At 39.7% G+C, this 7,361-nt stretch overlaps 1 pseudogene; it reads right to left on the reverse strand.

The window, feature by feature from the left end:
• Window positions 1-1,688: 1,688 nt before the first annotated feature.
• LOC124284731 lies at window positions 1,689-1,789 on the reverse strand (annotated as a pseudogene).
• Between the last annotated feature and the right edge of the window lie 5,572 nt (window positions 1,790-7,361).

Here is a 7,361-nt window from a genome sequence, read left to right on the forward strand (position 1 = left end):
GAATTAGTTAGCGCTCGGATTTCATAATAAGCTAACTAGAAAGTACACATACAGGCTGCCTGTCAAGTGCTAGTGCACTACCAGTAACATTGCCATTTTCTCCTACCGGGTACCCACTCACTGATTTCCATCAACGTCACCTGCATCAGGAGACAGTACAGGCTCTATATATGCCTTGAGTAGTGGCGAAAAGCCCAAGAAACCCGAGGCGTCACTGATCCATCAAAGGACACTCCTTTGTTGATTATTTTCAACTGGTTCATGATCTGTGTGCTATCGCGTTACAAAACTAGCTGCCCTCCATACCTTTCAAAATGATCTGAATATTCAGGCATCTGTGTATGCCTTCCTCTTTCATAAGACATTAACGGTTATGATTAAGAATAGAATGTCCGACACGCTGAACATCGCTACACTAATAAACGCCAGAATCCAAATGCTGCCATATTCATTCAAATTTCACGGAATATGACAAACATATATTATCTATCAGGATACAAATCGGAGTGCTGTATTGATATAATGCTGAATCAATTTCTGTTTAGTAAAAAGCATTCAAATTCATCTTGGAATGCAAAGACCTAGCAAATAAATCTTTGCATAAAAAAAAGTAAGAAGCAACAAAAACTGGGTAAACTTCCTAATTTTATGGAGATGGTAGGTTTCAAGACTTTCCTTTCGATATTTGCCATAAAGATCCATATACACCAGATTCGAATTTCAAAAGTTGCAGGTCCCAAACACAGTGATAAGGATCAAATCGCTCATGATTTTACAACACATTGGAGCAAATCAAACACATTGGAGTACACAAAGAATATCCATTTACTGGAACCAGTCCCGTCAAAGTGTTTGTAATGGATATGAACAATGGCCTCTATGTATTCAAAGAGATATGATTGCTCAAATATGCTAATAGGTTACGACTGGTCGTCATAGTTTAAATATTATGTGAAGTAACTAGTGTTAGCATCCTGTTAAAAGATATTTTAATTATGTAAACGACATCCATTGAATATCTATCTTAACAGTACTATGTTCCTGTTTCTCTTTTGAATTTTCCTGACCATGTCATTATCCGAAAATGTAAGTGTAGCAATCGTTGTGAACGCTGCGTTTATGTGAACAAATCTATATACATTTGATGCACTACATGTTAAGCAATCAAACTGGCTGTCACGTAAGTAGCTGCTGACCTATTTAAACGGTGTGATCTCTTTTTGCTTGCATTTTGATTGGCTATAAGCGGATTATGATTAACAGTCCAGGGCCTAGGTTTTCGAAGCTCTCTTAGCGCTAAGATAGTCGTAAGTTAATGTTAATGTATGGCACTTACGACTATCTTAGCGCTAAGAGAGCTTCGAAAATCGAGGCCCTGAGCATGCACAATTATAGTCTGTTCGAGTAAGTGGAGGTCACTCACCACCAAGTTCACTCACTGACCACACTGAACACAGTTCATAATGATTAGTGAACTCAGTAATTAAAAGTAATCAAATATGACATGAATTTAGTATGCAATGGTGATACGTTAAGAGTGAAATCATCTGACATTTAACGCATATCTGTGTATTTGTTGATGATATTTGAAATAAAATTTTAAATTTCACCATATTTGTCAAATAATTCATATTCGTGCATTTGTTGATGTTACATGCAATAATAGTAAAAGTAACCATTATAGTTAAAGCACGAGGACGCTTGCGTCCTCGTGGTTTGGTAGACTGTCAGTTTTACCTGAAGTCATGGCGATGCATACTATAGAAATGATCCCTAAAAGTATGAAAAGTAAACAATATGGGGCAATATGAACGTCGCATTTCTATTACCAACGTAAGTTTAGATCAGTACATCCAGATGAAGCTGAGTAGTCAAGCGACATTCCACGATTGCATTGCGAACGTTACCGTGTCGCTGAAAACTTGTGAGTGGAATAGAGACATTTAAAACGTCGGAAAACATAAACGTAATGTTTCCACCAGTGACGTTAGCTGCGTGAAGCAACTGCAAACCAAGAAACGGAATGCAACGGAGTAGTTTACTGTAGGAGACTGTACGAGTCGATGGCAACTGACATGCATCGTGACGTCGCTTACATTGTGACGTAATGCAAAATTGTTCGATTACGAGGGGGCAGACTAGAATGGCATTACATTGTGACGTAATGCAAAAAGTGAACATTATCGTCTGATAAAGTACTGTCGGCGCCTTTGATCTCTCACCGAAGCATCTTAGAATTCACTTTAATAGAAGTAATCCAAAATGTCCAGCAGAGTTTTCCCAGTAAACTCAGGTGACATTTTGTGTTATTATTGATACATGATCCCGAATCTTTGAAGACGGACTTGTACCCATTTATATGATCACCAAGTGTAATGAAATGTCCAGTGAATCAAGGAGTTACAAATTTACGAATTTCCTAAGCTATATTATGTTGGTTATTTGCATTCGTAACTACTCGTATCCCTCTCGAAGCCATGTCCGAGAGAAATATTCCCCCAGCCAATCAGAATGCGCGTATGCAGAGAAGAAATTGGGTCAAAATATTTAGTTGAAAAAAAATACATTTCGGCTTGCATAATTGATTCCCAGACACTTCAAGTATACTCAAGGCCAAAAGAAACGCGAATTGTGTGAAATAATGATACTGATAATGAATGAAAACATTGCGTTTTTTCTACTAACTTTACTTTCACAAGAGACAACGATAACTCGAAAGAAAACACTAAGTGTTTTTATTCTCCACATGGCATGAAAATCCAATAAATCAATATGGAAACCACATAGCACATGACTTAAGGAATTGTCCTTTTATAGGGAAACAAACGTAAGCGTCAATAAGCTGCACATCGCCTCCCCATGCTGTTGATGAGACGTCAAATAAACCTCCTGGGAATGTTGATGTAAGCGTCAACAACACTATGTTGCAGTTGCATTCGTAACTACTCGCCTCTTTCCGTGACCTACAAGAAGACTCGTACCCCTATCGTACGCCATTATTGCCAAGAATCGTGGCAAACCAATCAAATCTCGCGTAGTAAAACGCATTTCGAAGCATGAAAATAGCGGCACCGTTGAAGTTTGAAACTTCGCTAAAACTAAGCAAAGCACAATTTAAACATAAGCTTTGAGCTATTTTAAGAAACTTTAAACACTGAAACATATTTTCAAAGGAAATGACTGTATTGCTGTTTTGCCCACGGGATATTGGATATTCTAGTGCCATGTTTGGAAATTCAGAGTTATCTTTCCTTGCTAATAGTACTAGACTATTTTCATCTCCATGCCCGCTTGCGCTTAGACAGGGCCCAGTCGTAAACATGACCACGAGAGGGGTACGAGACGCCATCCGGCTTGCCGGAATGACACGAGTAGTTACGAATGTTGCAGTTGTTGCAAGTTGACTGGACGTACTCGCTGTTCGTGAATTCGCCTTTCAAACTCATCCCAAAGGTGTTCGATGGGGTTCAAAGCCGGACTTAAAGCTGGCCAATCCATGGTCTGGATGTTGTTGTATTGGAGGAATGTCTGTGTCAGTCTTGCTGTGTGTGCTCTCGCGTTATCTTGCCGAAAAGCAAGATGACGTCTTTGAGCAAAGAAATGTGCGAATTACTGGTCTCAACACTTCGTCGATGTAGCGCTGAGCAATAACACTCCTACCACGACCTTGACCATTGTTCTGAAAGATTATATGTTGAACATCCCCAGCTTATGGCACCCCAAAACATGAGTAAAGGCCCTCCCCAACGATCTCTCTCCAAAACACAGGGTTCTGAGAATCTTTCACCTTGACGATGCCATATCTTCACTCTGCCATCTGCTGTATCAAAGCAAAAGCGACTTTCATCTGAGTAGACGATGTTCTGCCAATGTCCATTGCGCCAGTTGCGATGGACTGCTGCCCAGTTCAGTCGAGCACGTCTATGTCGTGGCGTCAAACATGAACCAATGTATGGTCGACGGCAACGTAAACCAGCCTGAGTGAGACGGCGAGGTACAGTGTTGTCGCTGCTGGGTCTTTTGTGTCTTCCTATGGTGTTACGAGATGGTAGCTGGTATGAAGCGAATTTGAGTGAGAGGTCACAATGTAGCGGTCTTGCCGGCATGACGTTACAAGTGGACGCCCGCTACGAGGGTGGTCAACGAAGGTTTTTTGTCTGCTGACAGCGGTCAAGCTGACTGTAGAAGGTGGACTGATGTGTTCCATAATGCCTGGCGACACGTTGGATGCTCCAACCTGCCTCAATATTCCCTATTGCTCTCTGCCGTTCGTTATGGCATGCTCACTGTTGCATTAGAATGCGAATCCAGACGTTTAGCAGTATCCAATTCAATTCTAACTTCACGACCTTTCTTTGCACAAGCAAAATGAAAACCACTTAGTTCACATTTTAGTGATGTGTGACGTCACGTATGCTGCGTTTGTGGTAAACATTTTTCTTTTGCCCTGAAAAACAGTATTCACGTAATCAATTACATATCAGAAACCTAGTTAACACTGTGGATTTACGTCACAGTAGATATTGATGAATATCTCGTTTCTTTTGGCGGTGAGTATATATTTTAATTATTGCATAGTCCTCCTGGGTTTCCTGAATTTTTTTATAACCAGGATATCTTAACATTAGGGTGTAGGAAAGTATCTAAGCATGTTAAACATACCCTTCCTTGGCGTCGATGCCATGTTTGTTTTTCAAGTAAACTAGAGTTACATGCCCTTGAAAATAGTTCGGCGACTAGACTATTTCTTGCTCTCTGCGCTTTTGCGCTCAGACAGAGCCACGTTCAATAAATTGGCTACGAGAGGGGTAAGAGTCTACTTTCAGGTTACGGAAAGGGACGAGTAGTTACGAATGGGTTATTTGTTTACATCCATGTTGAAAAATGAAACGTTTTTACTTGATTCTACTTCGTTCATTTTTATATTTTACAAAAATGGTACTGACTTGGTCCACTCCGTTTGACATTTTGGGGTCACGATTGGTCCAGTGGTCCAAGCGGTCGTTGTGCAGAGTTTTGCCAGATACCAGTCAACCGATTGAAGTTCAAGGTTTGTCTGCATCGTAAATCCGTCACGTGGGTTTTACTAAAGAACCGCATCACTTTGATCTTGCCTCACACATCAAGTAGTCCCGTCGCGATGTAAGTGGAATGCTGTTCAAAGCGGTTTTAAACCAAACTCAGTCACTCAATCTGACAGACATTCATAAGGTTTACTTTCTGTCATGGTCCATGGTTTTCGACGTTTCGACAGCATCCATAATGCTTTTAAGGTTAGTCGTAATAGGTAGCATGATGTTTTAGTCCATATCTGAAAAATTGACGAAGGTTTTGCATACCTTCTACTGACTGTGGTAACTGCATCTGAGCCCCGTCCTGCGACACATTTCGATGGACACTTCAAAGGGGCTCTCCAGTGAATTATCAAATATCTTAGAAATCAGACATCGTCTTTACATGTTATATAATTCCACCCACAGCAGAAAAACTATTCTCTTTCGTTTTTATATGTCACAATAAATTTTGCCCTGGAGTAAATTAATTAGCAATTTCAAAGGATTCTGTAATGGGTAATACATGTTAATTTCGTTTTACACCGGTCCGAGATATTCCGTCAACCAGTTGCCTGCAGCACATTCTACGGCATTCAACATTGATTGCATCAAAGACATCATGACTACCATCGAATATTTGCCTATTTCACATTTCTTTACTTGTTAACGTTAGAGGCTCAACAACTTCCTGATCTGAATGTTTGGATAATTGTTTCGGCAACCTCGAAGCCAGCTGTCCTCATTTACTCTGTAAATCAAGATTTGCCTGACTGATCGCATCTTTGTCCAACCCCGCTGGGTTTATTTTACTTCCTTCTGTAGTTTTGTCTTACCAGATGGAGTGTCTTTAAATAGTTATTTCCTGTTAAGGGCATATGAGGTATGTCGGAAGATAAATATGGATCTCAGTTTACGTATATTTCACCAATGTGCGTCATATATTTAACCCCAGATCACTTGCAATTATTATTTATTCTGTATCAGTGAGAAGCCTATTTATGGTGTCGCATACAATAATCTTGTCAATCGTATATCAGCTTATTACAGACAAAGCAAAGACCCATATGTCATTTAGACCATCTTAACGTGATCTGTTATGCAATTTACACGAACCACTGATTTCAATGCCTGCAATATTAAATTTATTGTAAGGGCTGATTCTAAAGAATTTCTATGATGAGGCTCTTGAGATCCTGGTATTATTTCATCTAGACTGTGATGTCTACTAGACGGGCGTAAACCAGGAAGGGGACTCCTGTCCAGTCGTATAAGGCATATATGCCTAAATTCCATCTGCTTATGATGCACTCCTCCACCAAGCACAATCAACTTTATAAACGTCTCCTCCGTGTAAACTTCCCCCTTTCATTTGTACATCTCTGAATCTATGCCTTCCCCTCTTTGTCAACTCACTGGCTTTATGAGCTTACTGCCTAGCCAATTACATGTATTTATTTTGTTTTCTTTGTTACAAGCCTCCACTTCATGTTACGTTCATGCCACTCTATTATGAAATGACACTCAAGATGTTACCAAGAAACAGGAATTACAAATTAATTGTCAAGTATTTTAGATGTAGTTTGTTCCTTATATTATACATTTTTCTTTCAGATGAGGTACAAAAACTGCTGATTATCATCTAATTCCACTTGTATCTGTGTTCGATATGGGTAACATATAAGACATACGTGTCATTAAACAAAGTAAATAACATGTCTTCTGGCAATATTGGTCAACCTCAATGCAATTCAACACGAACAACCTCACCTACGGGTATTGTCAGAAAATTCGAAAAAGTCTGTTGGTTTTCTCCTCAACCATTAAAATATCCGTGTTCATATTGGCAACATACCAGAAATACAAATAAAAGGAAATAACTTTTCGATTCCACTGAAACAAGTTCACCTATATGTATTTATCTTGTACATCAACTCTAAATCGTGTCCCAGGAGTTAAATAAACTGATTCCGAAAATGTTCAGGACACGACATGGTTTTGTCACTCTCCGGTTCAGTTGAGTCCTCATCACCCTCTTGTCGCTCATATTCTAATCTCGGGAGAATTACAACGACCATCTGATTCGGATTGCGCCTGTGTTAAAACTGAGAGAACGGAGGTCTGCATGATTCCTCTAAATGCCAAAGGACATACAAGTAACAAAAGCTTGATGACTCCCGATGGAGTGCGTGTCTTTTCTGCCAGTAGTTCCTCTTCATCATTCCCATATTCCGGCACAAGTCTGGCATTGAATAACAAAGAAGATACATAGTTTTGTCTTTAAGTGTTGTACTTATTTCAGCAAAAACA

This window comes from Haliotis rubra, unplaced genomic scaffold (assembly GCF_003918875.1).
Source record: "Haliotis rubra isolate DU_JTF1 unplaced genomic scaffold, ASM391887v1 Scf343, whole genome shotgun sequence".
Classification (NCBI taxonomy): Eukaryota; Metazoa; Mollusca; class Gastropoda; order Lepetellida; family Haliotidae; genus Haliotis; species Haliotis rubra.